The sequence below is a fragment of the Zonotrichia leucophrys genome, chromosome 9 (genome assembly GCF_028769735.1).
Source record: "Zonotrichia leucophrys gambelii isolate GWCS_2022_RI chromosome 9, RI_Zleu_2.0, whole genome shotgun sequence".
In the NCBI taxonomy this organism is placed as follows: Eukaryota; Metazoa; Chordata; class Aves; order Passeriformes; family Passerellidae; genus Zonotrichia; species Zonotrichia leucophrys.
Genome location: NC_088179.1, coordinates 4751799 through 4768021, shown reverse-complemented (window position 1 = coordinate 4768021; position 16223 = coordinate 4751799). Strand labels below are relative to the sequence as shown.

Below are 16223 nucleotides of genomic sequence, written 5' to 3'. Positions count from 1 at the left end.
TCAACTCGGAGCTGTGGGAGCAGGAAATGTGTCAGCTTTCCCTTCCCTGGGCTGCTTCTCCCTGCCTTCATCCCCAGACACTGGGAAGTGGTTCAAGACAGCTTAGGGTACAGATACAACTCTTCATTTTGGAAATTTGCTTTCGTTTAATCGGGGTTCATCTACAGGATGAGGTTGCTGGGCCACCTGCTCCACCCAGGGCAGTGGTGGAGTCCCCATCCCTGGAAGTGTTCAGAAAGCAGGTGGATGTGGCACTTGATGGTACAGTTTGTTGTGTAGGGGGACACAGTATGGGTAAATGAAGGTGGTACAGAATGTAATCTTATCCCCTAAAGAGTTGCAGCTGAGCCAATTACTAAAGATTAGGAGCAGGCCTGATGTTAACAGGCCACAGCTGTAGCCAATAGGAACAAATGATATAAAAGAGTGGATTGGTGGGATCTGGAGTTAGATGGCTGCTGCAAGGACTAGAACAGTCAGTGCCCAGAGAAGCATTGAGTTTCTCAGTCACTGCCTATGAGAAACATTGAGGAGGTACAAAACTCTGGCAATATGGAACCCTTGCACTATAATGATAATAGAACTCTTGATGTATAAGACAACATTGTTGGGCATGGTGGGGCTCTGGTCAAAGGTTGGACTCAGTGATCTTGGAGGTCTTGGAATGACCAAGGAGGTCTTGGAGGTCCCAATGATTCAATGCTTCAACCACAGGTATTCTGCTGATAGCAGAGCTACCTTGAGTCGATTCCTTGCAGGAATTTGTTGTACCTAGGACTGCAAATAGCTTTACTGCAGGGATTTTGCTGCATGTGCTGTACCTTAGCTCCATGGGCTTTTGGGGAAACTCTTGAAGAGAAGATCACTTGGGTAGAAGGTTGGAAAGACAAGCTTCCTGGAAGGAGAACATTGATGGTAGCTTCTACTCTTAAAGCATGTGGAGAAGTCTCAGTGTGACCCTGGGAAGAGCTGGATGGAGCATGACTATGGGGGTGAGGCAAGGACATGAAGAACAGAAAGCTGTGGTTACACAAAAGAAGAAGTTAGGAAGATTGTGGCTCCCAGGTTTTGTTTTCTTGGGAGGGTGATGCCAGAAGTCAAAATGAGGCAAGAAGGAGTAAAGGCAAGACATGTTGAGCATTAAGTTGGTGGCTTTGGTGGAAAGCCAGCTGAAGGACAGGGTGGGATGGATTTCCCTTTGAGGACTGAGGGCAGAGTTCTTGGGTGGACTCAGCTGGAGGAGTGATCCCTCTGGAGTGAAGAGAAGGATCAAACCATGGGGAGAGGAGAAGGCTGAGAGCAGACAGGGCTTCCTAAGTGACGGGTTGAGAGCTGTGGGGCTGTTCAGGGAGATGAAGGGCACCTGGGAAACGACACTCGGAGAATGGCTGCTCTGTGGTTTTTCCGTGTATCTCAAGACACCTTGGAGGATCAAAACACTTTTCTTGTTCAGCCTCAAGTCCTTTTTTTTTTTGTAGCTGTGTCCAGATTGCCAGCAAAGGGTGAGACTGAAATGGCAAAAGAAGGTGGGAATTAAGAGGTGACCTTGTTTTATTTAATTTATTTTCTTCCTTGGAGTTTTACACTTGCAATTAGCACCCCAGAGTGTTCAACAACCTTTGTGCTGGGATCTGAGAAGGTTTCCAGCTCTTCTGTGTGCGAAGACTCCAGTTTAGAGCTGTGTGCTCTAAATTACAGCATGGAAAACTCAGCTGGTGCTTGTCAGAGGTAAGTGGAAATACTGCCAAAATGGTGGAATTCCTCTCAGGGCATTGAATTTAAACATTTTTTGTGATAGCTGATGGATGGGAATAATTTCAAAGAAAAGGAAGATTTAAAAAAATAAGGAGAAAAAGTCACCAATCCCTATGCTAGGGTTAAAACTCTCACCTGACATGTGAATGGTGTCCATGCAATCCCATTGGGAAGCAGCCCACTTGGAGTTTCTTGTGCCTCACATCAGGTATTTTTTCAGCACAGCACATGTGCAAATGACCCATGGATTTTGAGTTCTTGAGGCTGTGGTAATTCATCTTGAGAAATCCCTGTCAGTTGAATTTAGTGGATTATCTGAATTTAGCGAATCTAGTGGATTATCACAGGATGCTGTTTGATCTCAGCACAGGAATTTCAGTGAGGAGCCATTGGAAGAAATGAATATGTTTAAAATAAGCAAAAGAGCTCTGAGAAACTGGTGTGAAGGATCCAAGCAGTTCCACTGGCACCACAGAATGCCTGATAAGGAGTCAGCCTGGCAGCTGGAATCTGTGGAGCTGCTGCTGGGGGAATGAAGCACGTCATGCCCTGGCACATCCAGGTTCTTCCAGCCAGATAAGAACACCCATGGGCTCCACACAGTGATGCTCCTGGTAACTGCTGCTTCCTCTTGAGTGAGGATGTGGAAAACCTACCTTTGCTCTGGGAGTGCCTTGCAAAGATCAGATGGAAGTGGCATTGCTGAGAGGGAGTGTTTTGGGGTGGAGGGAATGTGCTTTATTCCTGATGGCTCACCCCATTCCTGCAGGGAGTGTGCTGTGCCTGTCCTGACCTTAGGCTGGGTCTTGCTTGGAGCAGCAACATCTGAGTGCTGATGAGAAGGGGCTTGTGTTGCTGTGCAGGAGCTCTGAGCAGGAGGCAAGGCTTGGCTGGAAGATTTGGGGGTGTTTTGGGTCAGTTTTTGGCCTGATTGGGCACTGATTGTTGGACTCAGCAAAGCTTTTGGCATGTTCTCACATGGCTGAGCTTGATGTCCTGCTGCCAGACATGGTGGCTTTGCAGAAGCTTCCAATGAAAACATTCTTCCACTAAGAAATCCAAGAATTAGACGGAGTTAAACAAAATAACAGCCCCAAGCTTGTTTTTGACTCATATGCCAGCTTCTGTGCATTCCTAGGGTGGGAGAGGCTGGGTCATCATCCTGTCTCCTCCTCTCCCTCCTTTCTGCCCCCAGCCCCTCCTGCAGCTCCATAATCTCAGCTTCCACCTGGGTTTCTTAAACAGGATGTTTAAAAAGCATCCCATAGCTTTGGACCTGGTGAGGTGGGTTATGTTTGGGAGAAACCCTCTGGGATCCAAGAACTCCTGCCTTGCCTTGCATCCAAAACACAGAGCAAGCAACCAGAAACCCTGGCACTGGCTGGGCTGCAAGGAGTCCCCCAGCCCAAGGAGTTTGGCTCATGGGGTCAGACCGGAGCCAGCTGGTGAGAGAAGGATCTGTGTGGTTCTGCTCACATCACCCTGGAGATGGCAAGATGTCTGGGACCTGTCCTGATGTGGGAGGGATGCACAGCAGAGGCTGGCACTTGAGGGTTGCTCTTGGAGCTGTCCAACACCTTCAAATGAGGAATTTTCACTGTTGGGATGGGTTTGAAATCCCAGTTCTGGCCCTGGAAAAGCCAGTTGTTCTAAGGGTGGAAGTTAGGGGAGGTGGCCTCAATGTATTTGTGATGTTTCAGCCTCTGGAACAGGCTTGGAGAAGGGTGGAAGCTGAAGCTGTGAGTGCTGTGTGAATTTCTGCTGCAAAACTTGGATGAAATCCAATTGGAATCTCCTCTGGATGTGCCTGAGATGTGATAGCCTGTGCAGGATGCAAATCAAGTGCTGCAGGCAACACATAGATAGAAGCTGTTTTCCAGCTTACCTGGTCCTGAGACTGCTCAGCCCAGGCCCTTGCATCCCACCTCATTCCAGGCAGCCTTGGGTCAACACTTGCTGTGAGCACATCTTGGTGCTTGAAGCCCCTTGCCCACAGAGAATCCAACCTTTCCTTTCCAAACGGAGCAGAGCTGGTGGAAATTGTAAGAAGAAATTCCTCCCTGTGAGGGTGCTGAGGCACAGGGTGCCCACAGAAGCTGTGGCTGCCCCTGGATCCCTGGAAGTGTTCCAGGACAGCTTGGACAGGGCTTGGAGCAACCTGGGATGGTGAAATGTTTCCCTGCCCATGGCAGAAGCTGGAATGGGAGGAGCTTTAAGGTCCCATCCAACCCTTGACTTTCTGGGATTCCATGCAGGAGAAGTGCTGTGCTGGTGGTGATTCATGCTCTACAAGGAAAAATGAATGCCTTGACTGTCTGTGATGATGCAAATGGGACAGAGGTCAGGGACAGATTTCTAGGAAATGCTGAAGGACAGTGAAAATAACATTTGAGGAAAAAGGCTGGAAGGAATAGGGAAGTGGAGCTACTAAACTTGTCTTTGCAGTCATGTCGAAGTCTTTGGAGATGGGGACACAGGAAGCTGCTGTGGAAAGAGGATTTTGATACCATGGGCATGATGAAAGGATGAGCCAAGCAGGGAGATGGTCAAATACCAGGGAGGAACAGCTATGTTGGCTTGACAGGAGGCTTCAGGCTCTGGGTTGGGTAAATGTCATGTTTGAAGCATCTCTTTATGTATAAACAGTGTTTTATAGAGCAACTGGACAGGATACCCCTCAGGTTTTGTTCTGGCTGATGCACAGGACCAGGTGTGGAATTAGTGGAGAGCTGCTCTGTATCAGTGACCAAACTGGGGTTGGATCTGCAGTCCTGCTGAGCTGGGAAAGAAAAAGGGGGTGAAAAACAGGAGGGAAAAACCAATGAAAAACAAAAAAAAAACCACACAAAAAATCCCACAAATAAATGTGTATTTAATCTTGAAAGAAATGGTGGCTGAGGCTGCCTTGCTGAAGGGTTTCTAGGAGCATCAGGGAATGGTGGGGAACCAAGGCCAGGGCAGGTTTAGACTGGATATTAGGGGAAATTTCTTTGCCAAAAGGGTGGTGAGACACTGAAACAGGCTACCCAGGGTAGTAGAGGAATTCCTGTCCTTGGAGGGATTTAAAAGCTGTGTGCATGTGGCACTTGGGCACAATGCTGTTCAAGGTGGCCTTGGCAGTGTTTGGGTGGGGTTGGACTCGATGGTCCTGGAGGGCTTTCCATCCTGTTAGTTGTCAGTTATCTGGAAATAGCACAGGGGAAATTACACATGGGAAATGGGAGTTGCTGGCAGCTTCTCTGGGATGCATGGGAATGGGAAACCTGTGCTGCCTCTCCAAGGGGCCCTTCCATAGGGTGCCATTGTAGGTTAACTACCAAGTTTTACTTCTGAAGCACAGGAGTGGTTTATACTGGGGACTGGGGACTGAGGAGACCATTGGCCTTGAGCTCTTACAAAACCATGAAGGGATGGTGAAAACCCGCTGAAAAGTTTTCTGTTTGAGCCTTTCTCCAGCAGGATGGTGCTGGCAGCTGAGTTGTGGGCTCAGCTGGTCTGCAAGTGCCCTTTGCAGCCTGGGTGATGCCAGCAACTCGTGTGGGACTCAGGGCTATCTCCATAAAAAGGTGTTTTCAGTGCCAGCATCCAGAAGAAATCCCAGTTGTTGCTCTTGGAAGACGAGTGAGGCTTCAGGTGATGTCACGTCAGCCCTTCCATCTCCCACGTCATGTTACCCCAGGATATCTTGGTCCTACCTGCAGAGGCCATTCCCAGCTTTGTTTTGGCGCCGCTGGGACATAGCAAAGAACGTGGATTCTGGGAAGAGCTGCGACTTCCAGCTCTGCTCGGCTTTTGGGAAAACAGGATCGCGCGTCAGAGCTGGGTTTGGGTGTCTGCAGGGAGCTGTTGTGCCCTGGGGGATCCGGGCTGGATGCTTGGTGCCCTGGGATGGTGTTGGCTGCTCCCCAATGCCGCCGTCAGAGTCTGGGAGTTTGGAATGCGTCCTCCAAAGACTCCCAGCCAGAAAGCTCTACCTGGGAGCAACAGGAATGCTGCTTCCAAGAGCCAGGAGGTCTTCTTGGGGCAGAACCAAGCACCCTTGTGTTGCTGCTGCTGGTCATCCAGGCTGGGGCCGCCTCTGGAGTGGAGCAGAAGGCTGATGAAGAATAGCTGGGGGGCTCATTCTGGTGAAAAGAAGGTTCAGGGGGCACCTTCTCACTCTGTCCAACCCCCTGACAGGAGGGGAGGCTCAGGGAATGTGGTCTCTGCTCCCAGGGAACAAGTGGAAATAGCCTCAGGTTGCACTGAGGGATGTTTAGGTTGGATATTAGGAAAGCATTTATTCACAGAAAAGGCCAGGAGACCATAAACACCCAAACAATTCCTGGTGTGGGTGAACTCTTGATTTACCTATTGCTGCCATGAAATTTGTCATCTTTTCCCCTCTCTGATCCATTCCACACAGCATCTCACATTCAGTTCCTTGCTGAGGAGCCAGTGACGTTCTCATGGAGCACTGGAATTACAGTAAGTCTTTAGGGATAAATTAAAATTAATGCAGCTTCTGATCCAGGTGTTAGATTTGTCCTTTTCCCTCGTGTAACACTGGTGTAATGAGGAGTGCCCCACACATTGGACAATTATCCATGCTGGAAAGCTTCAGGATGACTCCCAAACAAGGAAAGAAACACTTTAATAATGAAAAACTTAATGCCCTAAGTTGTACACACAGGGTTTTGCTGCAAGAAGGGACTTGTGGATATTGTCTCTGAGTCTACAGAAACACATAATTCTCTTAAAGCTCCTTTGTTCCTTTGGGTAGCCTGAGCCATGCTGGGTGTGTGTCTCTAATCTTGAAATCTATGAGCTTTAAGGAAAAAATTAAGTTAATTAAAACAGTTTTTACATGTATTGTCAGGTGGTGCCTCTGAGTGTGGGACCAGACAGCCTGGATCCACGCTCACTGAAACACAGGAATCTCTCACCATTATCCCCTCCCAAAATCTGCCTAATTTGGACCAGGGCAGTTTGAAGCTCTGGTGTTTAGGGAATTAAAATCCTATTTCTCAACATGTCTGCTCAATAGATGTCAGATCCCAGGGGGGAAATTGGGAGCCATAGGAAGGAGAGGAGGGTGGGAGAGCACATTAAGCAGCCGCCACTCCCACGAATATATTTCCTCCTGGCGAGTCGTTGATGAGATGCTCTGGGTTTGCAGGAAGCTTGAGTGCTGCTTGAGTTCTTTTTATCTCCTTCCTGTGTCCTGGCAGAGTTCATCTGACAGCAATTGGTGACAGGTTTGTGTTTTCCTCCAGGTCCCTGGAGCAGAAACTCTCCCTTCCTTGGCTGCTGGCGGCAAAGTCCAGGGTTCCAAGGCCCTTGGTGGTTGGACCCCTGTGTGGAGCTTGTTGGCCTCCCATGTACATTCCTGAGCCAGGAGCAACATCTTGTACCACTTCCAAAGTTCATTTGGGCTTCTTTCACCTGACTTTGGTGCTGGGCAGGTCCTTGGGGTTCCAGAACCTGAGGGTTTCCTGTTTTCCCTGTTCCAGGTGGCTGCAGGACCAGAGCCCAGGTTTGGTGAGCTGAAGATGCAGCCTGTGGCAGCCACCACAGATTGGATGCCAGAGCCATGGAAAACAGCAGAAAACTGCCAAATAGGGCTTTTTTTGTATTGCTTTAATTTGCTTCCTTAAAAATGTCAGGGTCTGGAGTCCTGTCCTTATGCAAACACCTCATCAAGGTGCTGCAGTAAGTTCCCAGCCCTGAAGAGCCATAACCTGGAAAACAAATGGGCTCTAATAGGGAAAATGTCTTCATTAATGTCATTCTATAAAAAAGATTTAATTAGTTTTGGGTTTTTTCCATGTTTGAGGAAAACTGTTTTCCTTCACGCATGGCGCAGATGCCGGTAACGCGTCAATCCTCGAGCATCGCCCAGAGCTTGGGCACCCCAGCACAGGAAAGAAGGAAATTGTTCGTGTTTGACTGCAAAAATACAGTAATCTGGGAGGCCTTATGGTGGAGGAAGCAGCTCTAAGTGTCAATTAATTGCTCAGGATTTGTTTTTAATTTCCCAATCTCAAGTTTTCATTCTTTCCCTGCACAGCCCAGCGACGCCCCAGTGCTGGGCTGATCCCAGGGTGGGCAGCAGCAAAGGGGTTGGGATTGTGCCCCTCTGCCCTGCTCAGGTGAGACCCCACCTGCAGAGCTGCCCTAGCCCTGGGGCCCAGCACAGGAAGGAGCTGGAGCTGCTGGAGAGAGCCCAGAGGAGGCACCAGGGTGAGCAGAGGGATGGAGCAGCTCTGCTGGGAGGAAAGGCTGGCACAGCCTGGAGTGTTCACCTGGAGGAGAGAAGGTGATTGTGGTATTTCAGTGTGTGAAAGCCAGAGAAGGACTTTGGACAAGGGAGTAGAGTGACAGGGCAAGGGGGAATGGCTTCAAACTGAAAGAGAGTGGGTTTAGATTAAATATTAGACAGCAATTCTTCCCTGTGAAGGAGGTGAGCCCCTGGCACAGGGTGCCCAGAGAAGCTGTGGCTGCCCCTGGATCCCTGGAATGTACAAAGCCAGGCTGGACAGAGCTTGGAGCAACCTGGGATAGTGGAAGGTGTCCCCGCCCATGGCAGGGGTGGGACAGGATGAGTTTTAAGGTCCCTTGCAACCCAAACCATTCCATGACTGCATGAAGTCAAGTCACTCACTTTGCTCAGCTGATGTGTCTTTGCAGGCCTCCACAACCTTCACAGGAGCTGCAAAGGGCAATTCAGAAATCACAGGAGAAGCTTCCCCAAGTCTGTTTGCTTGGAGCAGAGTGCTTGCAAGGATAAAGGGAATGTGTCCTGGGAGGGGCTGGCTTGTCCTGGGACTCTCCCTTTGACTGAGTTCTGCTCTCAGGACACATTCCTTCTTTGGGAATTCCCTCCCTAGGATGCTTCAGGCTTGTTCTGCCTCTACCAGCAGTGAGGTGAGCACATGCCACGGAAAAGGGATGCTTTGGAGAGTAAAACCCACATGCCCTGGGACTTCTGGTAGGGGCTGCTCCAGGTGGTCCTTAAAGGTAAATGAGGGTGAAAAGGCTGGCAGAGAACCCCTTTCTCCTGGCTCAGGAGGACCTGGAATGTGCAGCCCCCATGGGTGAATCCTGGTGGGATGTGGTGCAGAGCACACATCTGTTCTCCCTGCCCCGTGAATCCTCTGGAAAACCTCTGCCATCCCACCCACCCCAGGATTTCCTTCACCAGGGATCTTTAGGGTAAATTCCTCTGTAGCCGAGTCATGCAAAGCTGTCAAATGAGCTGTAAACCCAGTTTGTGAGCCCTCCTGCTCCAAAGAGAACCAAAATTCCCCAAGCCCTTTGGCCGCACTTTGGGGAGGGAATGCTCAAATCCTTGTGTAATTTCGCCCTGCTTGGCTGCACCCTGGTCCCACTGCAGACAGTCTGATGCCACCAAGGCCTCGTGAACTTGTTCAAAATGTGCTTCCCCATTGCAGCTTGGTGCCAGGCTGTCCCTGAGGGTGGCACGTTCCAGGCTGGCAGCCCTGAGAGCCTCATTCCTTGGCTTGTCCAAACAAAGGCAGGTGGCTGACATGCTGGGAGAGGGAGGCAGGAGTGATGCTCTGAGCTTGGGCTGAAGGAAACAAACAGGTGGGAGCTGCACCCTTTGTGGGGAGGCTCCAGAAACAACAAAGTTGTTGGGCAGGGCCCAGAGAGAGGTGGGAGCAGCCAGCACAGCTCCAGCCACAGGGCAGCTCCTCCACGTGCCCTGGGCAAACAAAGCAGCATCTGCATGGCAGCACCTGAGCCAGCACTGGCAGGAGGCAGCAAGGGGTCAGGAGGGCTGGCAGGTTTCTAATGCACCTTTTCTAAGCTCTCAGGAACGTCAGAACCAGAGCAAAACACGTCTGCATTACCCTCTGACCCCAGCAAGGTGTGGAACACCCAGGAACGAGCTGGCTTTGCTTCCTGATTGCCCCCCAGGATTCCAGCACAGCACTGGGTCACCTGTCCCTGCTGCTGTGTCCAGGGCTGTTCCATAAGGAGATAGAAGACTAGATACCATGAAAATTTTCTTCCTGCCCAGTGAAATGGTGGAGTCACCATCCCTGGAAGCGTTCCCAAAGCGTGTGGCACTTGAGGCCATGGGTTAGTGTTGAACTCTCTGGTGCCCGTTGATGTTTCGGCTTGGTGATCTCAAAGGACTTTCCCAACCCTGAGGATTCCATGGGCAGCAAGGATGCTCTCTCATCACACAGAGGCCACCAGCTTGCCTCTGGCAGAGGGATCCTCCAGCCCAGCAGCACAAAGGACACACCTGGGCTGGGGAGAGCAGGCAGGTGCCACCTGCACAGCCTGGGGACGTCCCCAGTGCCGCAGAGCCTCGGGAGGCCGTGGCCTGCTGGCATCCCTGGCTCCAGGCTGGGAGGTTCAGCAGGGTGGGTCTGTGTGCTCAGGGATGAGGCTGAGCTGTGGGACATGCTTCCCGTGGGGTGGCTCTGTGGTTTGTTTGCTCAGGGAGATAAAGGCTGGCGTGGGCTCGGCCGCACGTGGGGCTGCGGCTCTTGCGCAACCCCGTGAGAATGAAAACAAACCCCAAGTCCTTCCTCTTCCCTTCACCCCTGGTATTTAGTGGAAATGCTAATGGGCCTGGTTGGGGTTTTTATGTCTGCTCGTTGCTTTCTTCCTGGCCAAAGTCCATGTTGCCAGAGATTTTCGGTTAAGCTTTTTCCTGGAAAGCTTTGCCGTGGAAGAGGAGTGCCTGGAGAAGACCTGGAGCTCTGTGCAGGTGGTGGTGGTGGGATGCACTGACCAGGGCTGAAACAGGGCCATCTCCTGGGGCCAGCAGGAAAACTGCAGCCTTGGAAGACAGAGGAAAACTTGGATGAGAGCAAAACATTTCAATATTTTCAAGGTCATAAACCCAGTGGGTAACACATGAGGAAATCATGGAATGGATTGGGTTGTAAGGGACCTTGAATGGTCATCCAGACCAATCCTCCTGGTGTGAGCGGGGGGCTGGACCAGGAGAAATTCAGACACCACTGAGGATATGCAGGGAGAGCTGAGGAGCAGCAAAGGTCAGAGCTGAGTGACACAGTGCCAGAGTGGGGTGGCTGCTTGTCACCTGTCCCCACCCCGGGATGGAGCCAGGGGTTTGCTCAGCTGCTGTGTTAGGATGGATCACCATGTACTTCCAGTGTGGGATCTCCATCCAGGGAGCCATGGGGGCAGGAGAAGAGACTCAGCAGCAGAGGAGGTGCTGTGAGGATCTTGCAGTGACCCAGAGCCCAGGCAGAAGGGCAGAGCTGGGTGTCACACTGTGGCTCTGTGGGCACAGGGGGTGTTACTTGCAGGGTGCCTCGGTAGGGTGGCATGTTCAGTGCAACTTTTTGTGAAAAATCTCACCCTGGGCTTTTTGTACAATCACAGAATGGTTTGGGTTGGAAGGACCTTAAAGCCCACCTCATTCCACCCCCTGCCATGGCAGGGACACCTTCCACTGTCCCAGGTTGCTCCAAGCCCTGTCCAGCCTGGCCTTGGACGCTTGCAGGGATCCAGGGGCAGCCACAGCTTCTCTGGGTACCCTGTGCCAGGCCTAACCACCCTCACAGGGAGCAATTTTTCCCCACTATGCAATCTAAATCTTTCCTCTTTTAGTTTAACACCCTTTCCCCTTATTCTCTTGCTAATTTATTGTGTAAAATTTCTTTTCTCTCTCTTTTATAAGCCCCTGTAAGAACCAAAAGGCTGCAATAAGCCAAAATTTTTCTTCTCCAGATGAACCCCAAAAATTTTCTTCTCCAGGTGAGCACTCCTGTCTCTCTCAGCCTGCTGGTGGCAGCTGCTCTTCCCAGTGCTCTGTTCCTTTACCTTTTTCCCCCCCCAGGCATTGGTGTCCAGCTGTCCTGGAGATGTTCCTGCAGAGAGGAGATGGCCTGGCTCATGTTGAGTAATGGCATTTTTCATCCATCTTGCCATCCCAGTGCCCATAGGGAACCTTTGTGGGGGTGATGTGAAGTGCTTAAAGTGTCTTGTGAGCCCTGGGCAGGTGCTCCAGGAGGACTGATATGATGTGGATGTGGTTGTCTGGACTTTGTGTTAGATGTTCCCCCTGGCCTGTGGCTGGTAGTGCCCTGGTGTGTGCTGAAATTCCTCATTTTGCAGGATGGTTCCCAGACCCAAGCTGGCACCAGTTGCCACTCGGGCTGGTTTGACAGTGCCAAGTGGCTCCTGCAATCTGCCATCAGGAACCTGGGTGAGTTTTGTTTGCTAGGGAAAAGGCTGGGGTGTGTGTTTGGGGGCCTGTGGGCCGGAGTGGCCAGCTGGCTCCTGAAATTCCGCATTGTGCAGTTTTGTGCTCTCCTTAGGATGCCTTTTGCAGCTGCAGTGTGCCTGAAGCTCTGGGCTTTGTAGCTTTTGGATCCCAAACCCTAGGCCTAACCCTACCCCTAGGCCGAGCTGTGCAAGCAGCCTTGGGCTAAGGCTGTTTCCAAGGAAAAAGCTGTGAAGGAAGCCATGTTGTGGCAGTTCTGTTTTTCCTTTGAGAGTATCCAAAGGGGTTTCCTTTGAGAGTATTCTGTGGGAGAACACATGGGAAGGACTCAAACAGACAATGTGCTCCCATCAGGGCACACTGGGCCCATGATAAGGCTGGGTGAAAGGCGAGGTGTTACAGACATGTTTTATGAAAAATCTTTTCTTTAAGATTTTTTTCTCTTGAGAAGCCGAGAGACTTCAGGAACAAAATGTAAACAATAATTATCTGCTGCTGTGGGATGCAACAGGTGCATCTGTGATTGGTCTCATGTGGTTGTTTCTAATTAATGGCCAATCACAGTCCAGCTGTCTGGACTGTCTCAGTCAGTCAAGAGCCTTTGTTATCATTCTTTTTCTATTCTTAGCTAGCCTTCTGATGAAATCCTTTCTTCAATTCTTTTAGTATAGTTTTAGTATAATATAGATCATAAAATAATAAATCAGCCTTCTGAAACATGGATTCAGATCCTTGTCTCTTCCCTCATCCTGGGCCCCCTGCAAACACCATCACAGTGAGGTTTTCCAGAAGGGTTGGTGTGAAGGGTGTGAGAGGGGGCAGCACACAGGGGCCCCTTGAATTCCACCACACCAGGGACCACTTAGGAGGAGAAATCAGCAGTGCCCTTGAGAAAGTGCTGTCCCTGCCAGCCTGCTGCAGCTGGAGCAGCTCTCACCATGGGCACCTTCTGCCCTGGGCACATCTGTGTTCTGCTCTGAACCCTGGCTGGGCTGTAGTGCATGGAGTCCAGCAAACACAGCTTGGATTGGGCCTGACCTGGTCCTTGGAGCTGGAGAAGGGAAGCCTGGGAGAGGGAGCATCTCCTGATGTCCTGGTTAGAGGCAGGACCTCACCAGCAGGTATTCCCATGGGCAGGGCGAGTCACAGGAGCCCTGCACGAGGAGGTGCCAGGGCCTGGCTCTCCTGTTGGTGTGTGGGGTCTGGTGTTCCCAGCCTGGTGTGGAGGGAGTGGGCAGGGCCTGGACAGTGGCCATGGCCATGAGTGTGCTGTCCCCTTGTCCCCAGGCAGCTCTGTCTGTCCCACCTGGGTGAGCCACACGCTTCCCTCCTGCACCTGACCCAGTTTGCCAGCAGGGTCCTGCAGCTGGAACAGGAGACACACAAAGCTGGAGATCTTCCCAGAAAGCAGGGCACAAGCCCCACAGGGTTGGTTGGTTTGTTTGTGCTGAAGCTGTCATATCCTTGTGGTTCCTGTCTCTGGGTGTTGCAGATTGTGTTTCTCTGACCTCAGGTGCCCTCCTGGCCCTGCTGGTTTCATGAGGAGTGAAGGCTGGGAGGAAGGCTGGTGCCCTGCTGCTGGCTCAGGTTCTGCTCTGCTCACAAGGTTGTTTCTGTCTCTCCTCTGGCTCTGAGGCACCCAGGTCCTCATTGAGCACAGCCTGGGAGCTGAGTTACACTGGCAGTGCTGGGTGACCTTGCTGTCTGCAGTTCTCCCTCCTTTATTTTGGCAAAAGACAGGCCCTGGCCGCTCTGCTGGCAGTGGGGCACCTTGTACCTGCAGCAGGAATGGGAAGGTTGGCACACAAAGCCAGGACAATGGCATGGTCAAGAGTGATCACTAGAAGCAGCTCCCTTCCTGTTTTACAGGAGTCTTTCCAGCTGCTCCGTCAACCTGGTGCCAGCCTGGCCCTGTCCCAGACATTCCCTGCTGCCCAGGCTATTGCTGTGCGTCAGGACTGAGTGTCCTGGAGATGTCTGTGTGCTCCAGGAAAGCCCCCAGGGCTGAACCTCCCGAGCAGGGAGCTTGGCTGTGCCGTGCTCTGCAAGAGTCAGCACGTTGTGGCCTCTGTCCTGTGCTGGGCAGAGCAGGGAGGGACGAGCCCCAGGCCTGTTCCTGGCACATCCCTTGGCACGCAGGATAACCCTCCCAGGGGCTGGAGCCACCTTGCCAGGGCTCTGCCTCCTTGTCCTTGGCTCTCCCAAAATTGCTCTGAACCAGGACACTCCTCCAGCTCTATGCCCTGGGTGGGTGAGCACAGGGACTGTGAGCCCTGGGGGCTGCACAGCCATGACCCAGCTCCTGCTGGGGATCAGGTTTGGGATCAGGCCAGGTCAGGTGTCCAGGTGCAGCAGATGGGTTGGTGCAATCAATGTGCCTGTTCCTGTTGGGCAGGGAATGTTGCTCACCTGCCTGGGGAGGTTCACGTGCTCCACGGCTTGGCACAGCCTGCCAAGCCTTAATCTCCATTGTTTGACAGCTGGAGTGCTGCTGACGTCAATGCTATGGCTCAGGGGGCTTTTGGGGAGCCATGGGCAAGTCTCCGCACACGTGGGCTTAGCAGGAAAACATCACTCTGAAACCACAGCAGAGAGCAGGCAGGAGGAGGAGGAGCTGGAGAAAGGACAAGGGTGCAGTGCCAAGGGATGCCACTCCTCTGCTGACTCACAGCCCGCTCTGCCCACCTGGGCATCATCAGTGATGCAGGAAAATGCCACCCTGCATGTCCAGCTTGCTGGGAATGGCTGCTGGATGCCCTCCCCAGCCATGCTGAGGGTCTGTGTGTGCCCTGGAAGCATCAGGCCTGCCCTTCTGAGCCCATGGGGACAGTGGGACCACTGCCATGGGAAGCTGGGTGTTGTCTGTGCCGCTGGGTGACAGCTGCTCTCCTCTCATCCCTGTCTCAAGGCCTAGGGAAGAGGTGTGGATCTGCCCCTCCCTTCGCTCTATTGTCATTACAGAAGCTGCTTGTCCCTGTCTGGACTGTGCCAGCTTTGGACATTACTGTCCTGCCTCGAGGGAACATTTCAGGATGCTGCTTGGAAGCCATGCCCATGTCACTTTTGGCTTTGGTCAACTCAGCCCTGCTGCTCTCCTCATGAAGGAAATGGGTCCTGTGAATAGGTTATGGGAACAACACCCTGTGTCTCCTCTGGGCTGATCCTGCCCCCAGGAATCCATGTTGTGTTCAGTGGTCTGGGCAAAGCTGAGCATCCATTGTTTCTCCTTGCAGGGGTGGTCCAGGTCCAGCTTCCTTGTGTCTGTCTTGCAAAGCCTGACTTATCTTTGGAGCCTGGATAAAGCTCTGGAGAGTCTTGGCATGGATATCATTGCTGCTTCCACTTGTGACCTTAGCAACACATCCTGATGGGAATTGTTCTCCAAGCTGGAAATCCTGTCTGCTCTGCTGCAGGGCTCCTGCTCCCCAAGCAGCACGAGGTCTTTGGCCAAGGCAGCCAACCCTTCCTGCAGGAAAATCACTCTTGTCCTGTGGCACGGGGCAGACACCCCTGGCACAGCCCCTATCCCTGGGCTGCTCTGCTTTAACATCCTTAAAAATATTCTATATTAAAAAAAAGAAAAAAAAAAGGCAGCAGCAACCCAGGGAGTGAGGAGACAAAAGAAAAGGAAGCCAGGAGTTATCACAAGTAGCTCCCAAGGGATTTTTTTTTCCTGGCTTAGAAAGCGACTTGGTGGCAACTGCACTGAAACTCAACCTGGGTCATTCCTGGGAAGTGGAAAACCCTGAAAGCTATTCCAGGTCCTGAGCTGGAAGCCAGGAGGGTCAAAGAACCCTGTAAATAATCCACTTCTCAAATGTAAGTTGTTTTCTTTTGCCCCCCGCCCCTGCCAGCACAAAAGAACCTGAGTAACCCTGGAGTAAATTACTCGACATCTTGCCTTAGGTTGCCTTTGGTTGTTTGCACCTCTGGCTGACTGTGTTTCTTCCTGAGCTCATATTTTTGAGGCCTTGGAAACTGCAAGTTGGATGATATCCACCAGGCGAGGGTTTTACCAAAGTGTCTCAGTTTTCAGGTCTCTGGGGAAGAAACATCGACCATGGCTTGGTCCAGAGGAGGGGAAGTAGCTCAAGCTGTGCCATGGTGAGTTTTTCTGGAGAAAGCCGGATTCCTCACTGGAATTACTCAAATGTTGTGATTCAGCCCTCTCTTACTGAATGAGGCATCCAAAAGTATGCAGAATTTCTTTTCCTTGAAATTCTGCTCCAGAGGGTACATGTGTGCTGTATAACTC

The 16223-nt window shown here is 51.6% G+C and overlaps 1 long non-coding RNA gene across 1 annotated transcript; it reads left to right on the top strand.

The window, feature by feature from the left end:
- Positions 1–441: 441 nt before the first annotated feature.
- Positions 442–7296, top strand: LOC135451691 (uncharacterized). Its single transcript, XR_010441403.1, has 3 exons — positions 442–534; positions 6161–6222; positions 7248–7296. It is a non-coding gene; the product is annotated as an uncharacterized LOC135451691 (long non-coding RNA).
- The last annotated feature ends 8927 nt before the right edge of the window (positions 7297–16223 follow it).